Source organism: Rhinatrema bivittatum, chromosome 11, assembly GCF_901001135.1.
Source record: "Rhinatrema bivittatum chromosome 11, aRhiBiv1.1, whole genome shotgun sequence".
In the NCBI taxonomy this organism is placed as follows: Eukaryota; Metazoa; Chordata; class Amphibia; order Gymnophiona; family Rhinatrematidae; genus Rhinatrema; species Rhinatrema bivittatum.
In genome coordinates, this window is record NC_042625.1 from 70,960,721 (window position 1) to 70,975,126 (window position 14,406).

The 14,406-nt window shown below is 46.4% G+C and overlaps 1 protein-coding gene across 2 annotated transcripts in view; it reads right to left on the reverse strand.

Annotated features, from left to right (window-relative positions):
* Window positions 1-7,521, reverse strand: part of LOC115073228 (leucine-rich repeat and fibronectin type III domain-containing protein 1-like protein) — a 203,654-nt gene extending 196,133 nt beyond the window's left edge. The window contains exon 1 of one of the 2 annotated variants that reach the window (XM_029571496.1): window positions 6,030-7,515. The gene's annotated coding sequence lies outside the window, so the exon portion shown is untranslated. Of the gene's footprint in view, window positions 1-6,029 lie in introns of both variants that reach the window. The other variant, XM_029571498.1, reaches the window with a different exon arrangement.
* Window positions 7,522-14,406: the final 6,885 nt, after the last annotated feature.

Here is a 14,406-nt window from a genome sequence, read left to right on the forward strand (position 1 = left end):
GTGAAAGAGGCTATTTTAGCCCAAAAAAAATCCTTCAAAAATTGGAAGAAGGATCCATCTGAAGAAAATAGGATAAAACATAAGCATTGTCAAGTTAAGTGTAAAACATTGATAAGATAGGCGAAGAGAGAATTTGAACTGAAGTTGGCCATAGAGGCAAAAACTCATAATAAAAACTTTTTAAAATATATCAGAAGCAAGAAACCTGTGAGTCGGTTGCACCATTAGATGACCGAGGGGTTAAAGGGGCTCTTAGGGAAGATAAGGCCATTGCAGAAAGACTAAATGAATTCTTTGCTTCCGTGTTTACTAATGAGGATGTTGGGGAGATACCAGTTCTGGAGATGGTTTTCAAGGGTGATGAGTCAGACGAACTAAACCAAATCACTGTGAACCAGTAAGATGTAGTAGGCCAGATTGACAAACTAAAGAGTAGCAAATTACCTGGACCGGATGGTATGCATCCTAGGGTACTAAATGAAATTTCTGATCTATTAGTTAAAATTTGTAACCTATCATTTATTTATTTATAACTTTTTTTTATACCGAAGTTCAGGTAACAGAATTACTTATCACTCCGGTTTACATTATAACAAGTAGAAAACAATGACAACATATGTCTTACAATGAACAAGGGAGTGAACAACTTGGATAATATAACATAACATAACTAGGAACAGTAGCAGTATGCACTATTTGAGCGAGACTAGCACATGGGGAGGGAGGTTGTTCGTGGAGGGGGGGGAGGAGGGAGAAATTTCTTATTGATGAGTAAAAACATGAGCATAGGTTCTGGATGTCAACAGTATGAAAAGAGTCTATGAGAGCTGTGGAAGACTAAGTAAGTTAAGGGAATGCTTGACCGAATAGCCATGTCTTGAGTCTTTTTTTGAACGTGTTGGGGCAATGTATCAGCCTTAGCCCCTATCATTAAAATCATCCATTGTACCTGAAGACTGGAGGGTGGCCAATGTAACCCCAATATTTGAAAAGTGCTCCAGGGGTGATCCGGGTAACTATAGACCAGTGAGCCTGACTTCAGTACTGAGAAAAATAGTGGAAACTATTCTAAAGATCAAAATCGTAGAGCATATAGAAAGACATGGTTTAATGGAACACAGTCAACATGGATTTACCCAAGGGAAGTCTTGCCTAACAAATCTGCTTCATTTTTTTGAAGGGGTTAATAAACATGTGGATAAAGGTGAACCAGTAGATGTAGTGTTTTGATTTTCAGCAGGTGTTTGACAAAGTCCCTCATGAGAGGCTTCTAAGAAAACTAAAAAGTAATGGGATAGAAGGCGATGTCCTTTTGTGGATTACATACTGGTTAAAGACAGGAAACAGAGAGTAGGATTAAATGGTCAATTTTATCAGTGGATAAAGATAAACAGTGGAGTGCCTCAGGGATCTGTACTTGGACCGGTGCTTTTTAATATATATATAAATGATCTGGAAAGGAATACAATGAGTGAGGTTATCAAATTTGTGGATGATACAAAATTATTCAGAGTAGTTAAATCACAAACGGATTGTGATACATTACAGGAGGACCTTGCAAGACTGGAAGATTGGGCATCCAAATGGCAGATGAACTTTAATGTGGACAAGCGCAAGGTGTTGCACTTAGGGAAAAATAAGTCTTGCTGTAGTTACACGATGTTAGGTTCCATATTAGGAACTACCACCCAGGAAAAAGATCTAGGCATCATAATGAATAATACTTTAAAATTGTCAGCTCAGAGTGCTGCAGCAGTCAAAAAAGCAACAGAATGTTAGGAATTATTAGGAAGGGAATGGTTAATAAAACGGAAAATGTCATAATGCCTCTGTATCGCTCCATGGTGAGAACAAATCTTGAATACTGTGTACAATTCTGGTCGCCGCATCTCAAAAAAGATATAGTTGCGATGGAGAAGGTACAGAGAAGGGCAACCAAAATGATAAAGGGGATGGAACATCTCCCCTATGAGGAAAGGCTGAAGAGGTTAGGGCTGTTCAGCTTGGAGAAGAGACGGCTGAGGGGGGATATGATAGTGGTCTTTAAGATCATGAGAGGTCTTGAATGAGTTGATGTGAATTGGTTATTTACACTTTCGGATAATAGAAGGACTGGGGGCATTCCATGAAGTTAGCAAGTAGCACATTTAAGACTAATCGGAGAAAATTCTTTTTCACTCAACGCACAATAAAGCTCTGGAATTTGTTGCCAGAGGATGTGGTTAATGCAGTTAGTGTAGCTGGGTTCAAAAAAGGTTTGGATAAGTTCTTGGAGGAGAAGTCCATTAACGGCTATTAATCAAGTTTACTTAGGGAATAGCCACTGCTATTAATTGCATCAGTAGTATGGGATCTTCTTAGTCTTTGGGTAATTGCCAGGTTCTTGTGGCCTGTTTTGGCCTCTGTTGGAAACAGGATGCTGGGCTTGATGGACCCTTGGTCTGACCCAGCAAGGCAATTTCATATGTTCTTAATTTAAAGTTATAATCCCATGCCCCGCCCCTTTTTGGAACTTTTTCATTTGTGTGCGCAGTGGCGAGTATGTGCGTATCTGGATGGCTTTTAAAATCTGCTTGGCGTGCACCGGCCTAACATATCTTCACATCCCCTAATTTTGTCGCATGTTGAGCTTTTAAAATTCTCCTTTAGGTAGGTACCTGAGGCAATGAAAGGTAAAGAGACTTGTGCCAACAATGAGGCTGGAAAAGTATAAACACAATTTTGCTGGTGTGAACCAGATTTTCCAAGGGAAACTTCATTATGTTTAAAAATGATTTTCACCCTTCCAGGAGCGTGTGCAGTGCTATACATGTGTGTGTGTGTGGGGGGGAGAGGCAGTGAGGAAGGAGAGCTGTTGGAAAGAGAATATTTGTGTTTGGGCAAATTTTGATGCAGGCGACTGCAGCTTGGACCATTCGGCTCACCACTGGGAGCTGCCTTCCCTGACAACAGTGGGAAAGCCACAGGAACACTCCATTTGTATGCTGGATTCTCTGTCATCCTACATTGCTAAGAGACCATGTGCAGCCCAGGTACATTCTCTTATTAATTCAAGGTAACACAAGGAAACCAGCTAAATCCTGAGAGGAGCACTGCATCCTTGCCAAATCAGGTCAGCTGAGCGCCACTGCTTCCCCAGGGGATATATTGCAACAAAATAGCTCTGCATACGCTCAGGAGTATCAGTCAGTCTCTGTGATTTGGGCAGGTGATCAGGGACAGGCGGAGACAGTCCTGGCTTTACTTGCATCTATGAACTTGTCACCAAGAAAAGCAGGAACTCCAAATCCTGAGATGGACTGGGGAGTAAAATCAGAACCGGCTCAGCCTGGACCCGGTGATTGGAGCTGCTTGGCTACTGTACAGGTCCGTGCTTGCATCGCACGTGGGCTTCCCATGGCATTTCCTCAAGACTGGGAGAGTGGCACTCAGAAGCAAACCTTGGAATCACAAGCAGCCAAGTTTTTTCCCCTTATTAATTAGGAAAACCTAAATGAAGGCAAACACCTGTGTTGCTCCAAGGTAGGATAAGCCTTCAAGAAACCACCTTCATCACTTGTATCGTGAAAGCACCATGAACATAAAACTAATCCCCTTCTCGTTAAGATGAATATGTTTCAGATTATAATAGTACTGAATCACTGCTGGCCATTAACATATCACATGGGTAACAGATCTTCTTGGCCTCCTCTGGAGACTACATGACCTGACCATTAAGCTTTGCTGTTTAATTAGATGATGAGTATGGCTGTGGGGTTTTTGTGTGTGTGTGGAGCTGTTCTTTGTGGATCTGGCTCACAATCATCCACCCTTGAGCGTCAAGCTCACTTGGCATCTTAACCCAATCCTGTTCACTGACGTAGTAGGGAGGAGGTGCTTGTCAAACCGCCTGCACAGAGTTACATCGTACATGCAGACTTGATCAAGGATTTTCAGAGAGAACTTACATGTGATGCGTGCTTTTCAAGAATCAAAAAGGACAGTGCACAAGTGCTGGTTTCCACCTCAACTCTGCCGCCCTCCCCCACACACCTCCACCTCCCGAGAACTTCTCTCCTCTGTGAAAAACAGGGTAAACGCACGTACTTTTCCAAGCCCAGGTCAACTTTAAAACTGCCATTTACATGCATAAATCGTTTTGAAAATGACCCTTAATCTGCCCTGGGCTTTCCTTCACTATCACCCAGGAGAATTTCTTCATCTAGGTCCCCCTCACCTTCCAACCCACAGAATCAGGCCTCGACAGTGGGCCGGGAGACCGTGGCCTGCGGCAGAAGAGAGACCACGGGTGGCTCACCCTTCTCACAGCTCAACAGCAGCATCGTTTTATTTCCCTCTGGAGCATCTCCACAGCCCTGCATGTGGGCAGTGTGTCCACACGGAGATACAGGTGCAATAAGCAAGGGAGTTCCCTGCTCCAAAGAGCTTACTATTAAAGGGAAAGAAAGGGTGACACACAAGCGATGAGGATAGGGGCAAGGGATTTCAAGAAAAAGGACTTGTTTGACCTGAAAAGAAAACAAAATATGGAGCAATTTCAGGAGAGTTGTGGCACTGGTCCCAAAGGAGGAGAGCTCCAGAGAGGGCAGGTGGGAGTTAAGTCCCATAGGGTGCGGGCCTTCCAGGAACAATAAGAAATAAGGGCTGATGTGTAGGGAGGAACAGAAGAGAACAGGGTCTGCAACAGCTACAGTCCACAGGATCTTCCTATGAGAAAATTTCAAAGGGCAGACTCCACGGTTCCAGTCATGCCGCTGACATCCATTTCAACCTTTGGGACACCTACCCACTGGTGGGCAATCATCACCCAGTGTTTACAGTGACTAAAGTGGTAAAGAATAGGGGGAGGAGGTCTGTAGAATACCAACCAAGTGCCATAAACCTTCAAAAAACAGTGTGCAGGAGCTCTCTTCTCTTTCTCAAGTTGTAGGGATAACATCTGATTCTGTAGCACTAGATCTGGGGCAGAAGAACTGAGACTCAATGAGAGCACTACGAATTTCTCCACAAATGGGCGTACTTGCCGTGTGAGTGCCAATAAGACCCAAAAGCTTGAGTTTGCCTCAGCTGTTCCAGTTTTCTCCCCCTCAGTGTTTTCCATCCATAAATAAGCAAGGAGCCTGTGCACAGACACGGAGAGGCGAGCTCTAACCGCTGGAGACTGAATCAATAAAAAGCCACTGAAAGGTGGGACCAGAATCCTTTGTCTGATCAGCTTGTGAAGGTGCTCCATGTAATGCTGATTCCGCATCACAACAACTGCTCTGCAAGGCGATTTATAACCAGGATCCTTGAGTTATAGTGTCAGCGTGCTCTCTCCATCTCCTCTCATCTATCACTCTCTCTCCCTCCCGTCTCTTCCCACGCCTCTCTCATCCTCAGTCCTCTATCACTCCTTCCTTCTCTTCTTTCTCCCTGGGCCCTTCCCAGCCCTCCCTCTATCCTCTTATCTCTCCTTCCCTATCCCTCCTCTCTCTCTCTCCCCAGTCCCCATCTCCTTCTGTCTCCCTCTTTTTTTCATCCTGTACTTTCAGGGAGATGGAGGCTTATGGGCTAGAGGAGGTAGTAGTAGTAGTAGTAGTAGTAGTAGAGAAAACACTGCAGACTTAAAAGTCACCTCCCACAGAGAATCTAATTTATCAAGACTGTAAAACCACACTCTTTGGTTCTCTGTAGCCTCGATCTGTTCTGTCCTAATTGCTAGAAACCCCAGTAATCTGAGCTCCGCAGTAAAACCTTCACTACCGTGCACTAGAAAAATTAAGTCATTTTTATTGTTAGCAGCCAAGTCGTCGTTTTGTTCTGAACATAGGCGTTCCCCAACAGGCACTGCAACTAAAAATTCAATCTGATTCCCGGCAGGTTCGCAAGTTCACTCTTGTCTTGCACCCTCATCACATGTTAAAAGGACATAGCGGACCCCCACACGTCTCCTCTCCAGCCCACCCCTAAGGGGCGCCTTGCCTCTTCCCTCGCCGGCCTGCAAAACCCACCCAGCAGTTTGGTAAAGCTTAAGATGGAACGGGTACCTGTGAAGAGCCGGAAGCCGCTCCTGCGCCGGCGGTGAGGGAGATCACAGCCCGCTGCTTTCCACGGAGACGGTGCAAGAGCTTCTCCGGGCAACCATTTCAGCGGAGAAGGCGAGGGGCGGAACTGGCACCAGTGCCCCAAACGCTGCCCATCGATGGGGGGAGGGGAGGGAGCGAGGCTGTGGGACTGTCCTGGGCACTTCTTAGGCGTTCGCTTTCAGCACCGGCCACGGTGTCTTTTCTGCGCTAGCTTGCCCGTGGCCAGCGCTCGCCACGAGACCCCGACTCATCTCCCTGCACGCCAAGCCTCGCCAGCCTCCGCGGCTCAAGACGAAGAAGAAAAGTGAGGCGAGGCAGCAGCCAGGCAGCATCCCACGGCCAGGGGGGGGGATGCGGCTCGCCCTAAAGCCACTCTCACGCTTCCGTTCCGCCAGGAATACTCGCGCAAACAAAGAACTCGAGAGGCAGGCAGACGCGTAATCCAGAAGCGGAAACAGGGGGACCTCAGCCCGGCGGATCGGGGCGGGGGCGCGCTCAGGTTTTCCGGCTGCCCCTTCCTCTCTCTGCGCCGCTAAGCCCTCCACCGACGGTACCCATGCTCAAAACGGGCAAAAGAAGGGTTAAGACCTCTTCTTCCTTCCTTGGAAATGGAAGGACAGCGCTCCTAGATTACCAGCACCGGTCCATCTACGCTTCATGATAATATCAGGCATCTGGCGAGGAAACTGTAGCTAAACATCTGGGGGGGGGGTTTAGTAAATAAATCAAAGTCGGAAACGAGCGCCTCTCCCCCCTCCTCCCCGGATAATTCCAGCAGGGGGAGCTGCTGGCTGCCGTCCTAGGCCAATACTTTTACTTTCCAGGTTTATTTCCCCCCGGTTTCCTAAACAAGGAATTGCAGGCTCTCCGCGATGTCACCTTGAATCTGTGTTCGCTTTCGGGGCGGTGGTTTGCGCGCCTCCCTTTCTTTCTTTGGATGCCGAGCTGCGCCCCGCTGGCCTTCGGCGTCCCGGAGGTGGGGACTCTGCTCCTGCCGTCTCTCTACCTCCCTCGGCAGGCAGAAAGGAGGCGGCTGCGGCCGATGCCAGGCAAGCGCTGGGGCTCGGATTCTTGCACTAGTCCTCCAGATGTGCTGCAGCAGCTGCTGGATCCGGCTCCTCCGGGCACTTATGGAGCCGGGGTGGGGGAGGAGCGTCCCCTTCCTCCGTCTTCCCTCGCCCTCCGCCGGTCCATGGGGGTCGGGGCAGCCTGGAGGAGCAGGGACGGTGGCAGCACAGCGCTAGCTCGCCGGCGCCCAGCGTGGGAGGGTCCTTCTTCAGCTGAAGCGGCGCAGAGAGCAGCGGAGCGGCTGCTTCCTTCATTAAAGGCGCAGGCACCAATTCTCATAAAGGACAAGATTGTGCTACGGGGGGAGACGGGACAGTCTGCTGGCGGGTCCAAAGAGACAGGCCTATCCGGATTTAAGTTTTACTCCTCCTCTCCCTGGCGCACACTGCGCTGCATGTGTAACCCAACCCCAGCTCGGTGTGCCTATGCTGCACGGGTGGGGGCCATAAAAGAACGTATAGTCTCTTCGGGGAAGGGACCCTGGCTGGCTGTAGAGACTGCCTCTTTTCTTCCCAACCCCTCCAGACTCCGAGGTGGTGTCCAAATCAAAGTTTACTATTGGATGGTAAATAGTGCAGAAGCCCAATTCACTCTAAGGCTGAATGCAACGTTGGCATGCGTTAAAAAAGGTGCTCATAATCGAGTGCCCACTCTGTTAATGCCTGTCAATCCACCTCTCCCAGGCGCCCACTTTAATATTTAAATAGGCTGCCATGGCAAAAAGGAGGAGCCAGGGAAAATTGTGCACCCCTAGTGCTTCCTCGGCATCACGGCCACGGCTTAGGAAAATGGATGCTTGTTAATTGAGCGTCCGTTTTCCTAACCTGACCGCTGGCCACATTTTTTTTTAAATTATTTTTTCCCCAGCTTCCTTTTTTTTGTTTGTTCTTTGACTTAATATCTGCTTTTTGTTAACTTTTGGGGCTCCTTTAATTTTAACACCTGCTCCGGGGCAGGCGTTAATTCTTGAGAGTAAAGATGTATGCATCGGGAGCATATTTTCTTTTTTTGCATTGGGGTGATAGCTAATAGCCTCATCAACATGAATTTACATGTGATGAGTGCTATTAGCTACAGGCTGGTTTGGATGCACATTTTGGAAGCGCTAATGCCCTTATTGCATGAGGAGTTCTGGACACGTGTCCAAAATGCGCATCCAAGCGCGTGTAAAGCCGTCCGCACTAAATTGCCTCGGCCTGTCTGTCTTTAGCTCCATAGATAAGATGAACTTGATTGCACTTCCTTCTCTCAGTCTGTGCAAGCTATTTTCTCTCAGTGTTCCAGGTTATCTCCACCCTCCTGGGTGTGGAAAAGTGAAGGCCTTGGGTAGAGAAAGTATCCCTTTTTAGGTGACTGGGATCCCTTCTCTCCCTGGATGAAAACAGGTAAAACAGTCTTGGCACAGAGAGTTGCAAATCCTCTCTCTCCCCCCAGGGATCAAGGCTCCGAATGGGCGTCCTGGATGATGTCTGAAGTTCTCTCTGACGGTTCTAAGGACCGTATTCTTGATCGGATTACTTGGATCCCTGATGGGAGGAATCCCTCTGGAACAGCCGCTCCTGATGCTTCTTTCAGGTAGGAAGGGGCAGCCAAAGGCTTCCTCCTGAGTCTCAAAACAAAGTTTCTTCCCTTGTAAAGCAATTTAACACTGGAAGGTCCTGGCACCGGGTCACCACCTACTCAGTCCTCACTGAGAGGGAGAGGGGCGGGTCTTCCCTTACCCAGGCAGCTCCCCCCAAAAAACAGGGTTCCCCAATCCCTGAATCCAGGAGGTGCACAGGGTTTCCCCAGGGCCTCCTACCAAGAACATTGTAAAACCCATGAAAATATATCCAGAGGGATAGCCCAACCAGCTAGTGAGGAGACTGGATGGAAACTCTCCCCACCCTGCTCAGATTCCACAGGCTGGGCCTGAAAAACAAAGCTCCATCTACCTCCTAACTTCACAAAACCCATAAAGGTCTTCCCAATGACTCCCTCCAGGGAGCTGCTTAAAAACCCTCTCAGGGAACGGCCATTCCAGACCCCTCAAAGGGAAGGGCTGCATTTCAATGGTATCCTCCCCCTTACTGACCTGCATTATTCTGCTGGGAAAAGGACTTGCCCAGGGCTTACTGGTAACTGAGAAATGGCTATTGGTTACACCTGGACTACATATCCCTGCATGCACTAAGGTCTGGATCAGCCTGTCTCTTTGGACACAGAATGGCGTGAACCCCTAAAGCAGGGGTGGGCAGTTCCGGTCCTCGAGGGCCACAAACCAGTCTGGTTTTCAGGATATCCCTAATGAATATGCATGAGAGAGATTTGCATGCAGTCTGCCTCAGTTGTATGCAAATCTATGTCATGCATATTCATTAGGATATCCTAAAACCTCGACAGGTTTGTGGCCCTCGAGGACTGGAATTGCCCACCCCTGCCCTAAAGGATACAAGCACAGCCCGAGTTTCCCTTTAAAACACGGTCTGGTCCCTGGCCCTCTTGCAGATTTAGATATTTTGTGAGTTTTGTTCTGCTGAGATTGAGGAGTCTTGTAAATCCGTTTAGTTTAAGAGGATTATAAATGTAAAATAAATAAATAATTTCATTGTGCATTCCATGCTGGTTTTAAAGAAATTATTTATTGACTTTTTCACAGACTTATACAATTTAGTGTATACATTGAAGAGTAGAAGTCCCCAAATAAGGAGGAGAAAGGCTACAAAAAATGAAATTATTAAAAACAGTACTAAGTGAAGCAAGTAATTACTAATTACTACATACTCCCACTAGGTCTACAGATATGCAGAGTGGTGCAAGGGTAGAGGTGCCCTAGGTAAACCTTATAGCCTTGTGCCTTCCCTCCCCCCCCCCCCCCCGACCTCCGAACACCAAATTAAAATGTATGCATTTATAATAACAGCTTTTACATGAAAAGGACATTCTAAGGTAAAAATATCACAACGTGAAGAGTAGATGTGGTGCCAAACAGAAGACCCTGCAATAAAAGACACTTGGGTCTTGTTGCCCTGCTACCACATGTGGTCTTCAGGTGACCACCCATTCCGCCTAGTTCTTCCAACAACCCTCTTTGGACCCCCCCCCCCCCCAGCCCCAAGAGTATTCTTCCTCCCTTCTCCACCCCCTCCCAGTCCAAGGAGCATTTGTCTTCCTTTCTCTCTACAGCTCCAGGAGCACTCTTGCCCTCCCCAGCCCCAGGGAATATTCCTCTCTCCTCTTCCTCTCTCTCTCACACATCCCCCCCCCCCCCCCCCCCCCCAGACTCAGTAGCATTCCTCTTTCTCCCTTCTCCACCCCCTCCCTCAGTTCCAGGAGCATTCGTCTTCCTTTCCCCATCTCCTTCCCAGCCCCAGGAATATTCTTGTTCCTCTCCCCCTCCAGCCCCAGCAGGAGTATTCCTCTTTCTCTCTCCCCCCCAGACCAAGTCCCTCTCCCCCCCCCCCCCCCAGGACCCAGGGTATGCTGACATGGTGAATGGTTTCATGAACTTGGAAGAGAAGCCAGATTGCGGCACTACTGAAAGCCATTACCATGAGAGACAGCCAGCATTTCATTTCATTTAATAGGATTTGTTAATCGCTTCACACAAAAAGGCCAAAGTGATGTACAATAAACCATACATAAAGATAAGAATATGTACATATAAAAAACATTAAAAAAAAAAATACATATGTATACTAAGCCCTCTAAGTGATAGATATATTACAACTTCACATATCAGCATCTTGCCTACACATAAATCGCGGATCAATAAATTCAAGAGATCTGCTGCAGAAGAAAAGACTTAAGACCAGTTCTAAAAGTTTTACTGCTAAGATTGAATCTTAACTCAGCCAGCAAGGAATGCCATAGGGACGGTGCTGCCACAGAAAAGGCTGATTCTCTAGTAGACGTCAAGCGAACAAGTCTGACTGATGGTACATCAAGCAGTCCACACTGAGATGAACGCAGTTGGCCAGATGGTTTATATACTTTTCACAACGCATTTGGCCCATGATCATGTATTTGGATTTAACAACTTGACTACCATCATGCCCACCCTATAAACAATTTCTGGATTGATTGGTAACCATTCTAAATTTACAAGAACAGGGGTTATATATGCTGATTCCGTTTTGTATCAGAAATTAAACGAGCGGCAGAATTTAACAATAATTGCAAAGGTTGCAATGGAGAGGCTGGCAAACCAAGACAGAGACTATTACAGTAATCAATCACTGGAAAAATTACTGCTTGGAGAACAGTTTGAAAATCTGAGGCAAAAAGTAAATGCTTTAAACCTGCAATCACTCGAAGCTTGAAAAATCCAGATCTAATAACAGATTTTGTCTGGGGCTTAAAAGGAAGGTGAGAATCAACCAGTATTCCTAAACTTTTAACCTAATCAGAAATATTGAAAGAACAACTTCCCAAAGAAATCGATGGATAAGCTTTCAAGGTATAAGATCGTTGGATTATGACAAATTCCATTTTAGACATATTCAACGGTAATTTATTATGATGTGACCATGATGAGAGAGGCAGAGAAAGTGCCAGGGAACACAGTGGCAAGCTCCCACCTCTTTGGCAAGATTCAGGTCCTAGTCAGTGCCAGCCCAGTCCAGTTCTGCCGCTGCCATCCCATGCTCTAAGGGGTTGCCTAGTCTGCTGGTGCTTCCACCAGCCCTGAGAGATGGAGGAAGAGGAATATGCCTGGAGCTAGCTAGGGGAGGAGGAGGAGAAAGGAGGAGCAATACCCCTGGGGCTGGGTAGGGTTGGGGTGGGGGTTAGAAGAAGTGGAATGTTCTTGGGGGTGGGGATTGGAGAGAGGATGAGGAATGCGCCCGGGGGCTGGTGGGAGAGAGGGCCCATGAGTCACCTTCCGCTGGCCCTGACTACAATACAAGGAATGAAGTGAGCAACACTTGTAGTAATGTACAAGCAGGAACTAGAAAACCTAAGGAAAATCATAAAAAGACTTACAGCTGCTACTACCGGAGGGTGAATCACTGAAAGAAATATTCCCTGCTGCCCCAGTTCTAGCCTTCCAGCAACCAACAACCTGAAGCAAAATCTTAGAAGGAGTGAGTGCCAATCAGCAAACCAAACAGAAGTAAATGGCACAAAAGCCTGCAAAACAGCACAGTATGAGTTGTGCCAGCACACATCACAGGACACCACAATTACGGACGGGGGAAACATGTAACATGAAGGGCTCACATTCATGCTTCTCTATGATCCAATGCAAAATATGTGAATGAAACAGCCAAAAACATTACAGTGAAGAAGAGAATGATAGCTCAGTCAGTGAGCATTTTTCCAAGGATGATCACTCCCTTAATGACCTCAAAATCAGGGTACTTAAAGGGAATCATCTGAAATTCAGATGATCACACACTTTGAAATACACGCAAGGGACTTACCAAGGACATTGGCTTTCTTATCCATTGTCAGCTGTAGGCCCTTTGAATTGAAACATTTTACTGTTTTAGTCATCTCTGTCAAGATCTCCATTCCATCCAAACTCTTCCATTTACTGAGCTGTAATACCATATGCAGGCATCCTAAGACCTAGCATTTGTTAAATCTAAAATATTTCTCTATAATAAATACATTTCCTGTAGACTCTTATTTGTCATGTAAGTTTATCCTGCCTAAATTTTAAGCTCCATGCCTGTCTCTTATGTAATCTATGCAGTCCTGTGTATGTCTAGTAGCACATTGGAAAGGATAGTGGTAGTAGCAGTAGCAATAGCTGAATTTGTGCTATTTAAACCCAGTGTAACTATGTTGTTTCCTTACTGACCTGATGAAGGGAGGATAACACTCAAAAACTTGTCATAAATGTATTAGTGGGTCCCTTAAAAAGGTATCACTTACAGCTTGTTGGTTGAAGATTTGGCAGCTGGGATTCAATGCCAAGACGTGCAGAGTCATGCATCTAGGGTGTGTTAATCCAAAAGAGCTGTATATGATGGGGGTTGAAACACTGATGTGCATGGACAAAGAAAGAGATTTTGGGATAATAATATCTGGAAATCTGAAGATGGCAAAGCAATGTGACAAGGTGATAGCTTAAGCCAGAAGAATGTTGGGTTACATAGAGAGAGGAATAACCAGCAGGAAAAAAAGAGGTGATGATGCCTTGTACAGGTTCTTGATGAGGCCTCATGTGGAGCACTGTGTTCAGTTCTGGAGACCGTATCTCAAAAAGGATAGAGACAAGATGGAGGTGGTCCAGAGAAGGGATGTGGGGTCTGTATGGAAAGACTTATGAGGAGAGGCTGAAAGATCTAAATATGTATACCCTGGAAGAGAGGAGGTGCAGGGGAGATTTGATACAGACCTTCAGGTACCTGAAAAGTTTTAATGATGCACACACTTTGAACCTTTTCCGGAGGAAAGAAACCAGTAGAACCAGGGGTCATGAAATAAAACTCCAGTGGGGATGACTTACAACCAACGTCAGGAAATATTTCTTCACAGAGATGGTGGTGGATACTTGGAATGCCTTTCTGAAGGAGGAGGTGAAGACAAAAGCAGTCAAAGAATTCAAAGGGGCATGGGATAAACACTGTGGATCCCTAAAGAGTAGAGGATGGAAATGAGGGAAAGAGTGCATGGGGGTAACCTGCATGGAGCGGCAGTTACCACCCTTAACAGAAGGCATGGGGATTACTACCCTCAGCCAATAACCTTGATGCTTTTGGCACAACTGCAACATCGCTGCCCGCTTCATGGGGGGGGGGGGAGTAATAAAAAGGGGAATTGGATACAGACAACAATCAACATGAGTCCTGACTTTTACAGTCTGGGGACACACAGACATAAGGGAAAAAGCACAGGACGGCTTCTATGGCCAAGTCCCAAAGCAAAGAATGTCAAGCAGCATTGTCTGAATTATCAAGAAGGCTCCTCACCCCGTAAAATTGTTGCTAGCAGTAATTTGTTAAGGGTTTGATAGTTGCTTGGTTTTGATTGTAAATATTACAACTCTTATCATAAGGCAAGGGGGTAACTGCACAGAGCGGCAGATACTAGTCAGTAAGAAACTTGCTGGGCAGACTGGATGGACTAGCTGGTCCTTTTCTGCCGTCATTACTATGTTTATGTTACTATGATGACCCTTTTTTCTGAATAAATGAAGGAGACTCTTCTGGGTCTCAGAAAACAAACAAACAAACACAGTGCTTCAATTTCCTCCTGCACCTGGCCAGACACCTCAGTGCAAAGTCAGCACAAAAGTCAACTGCACTTTGTTTAAAATGTTAGAAACTTCTTTGTTCTCCTT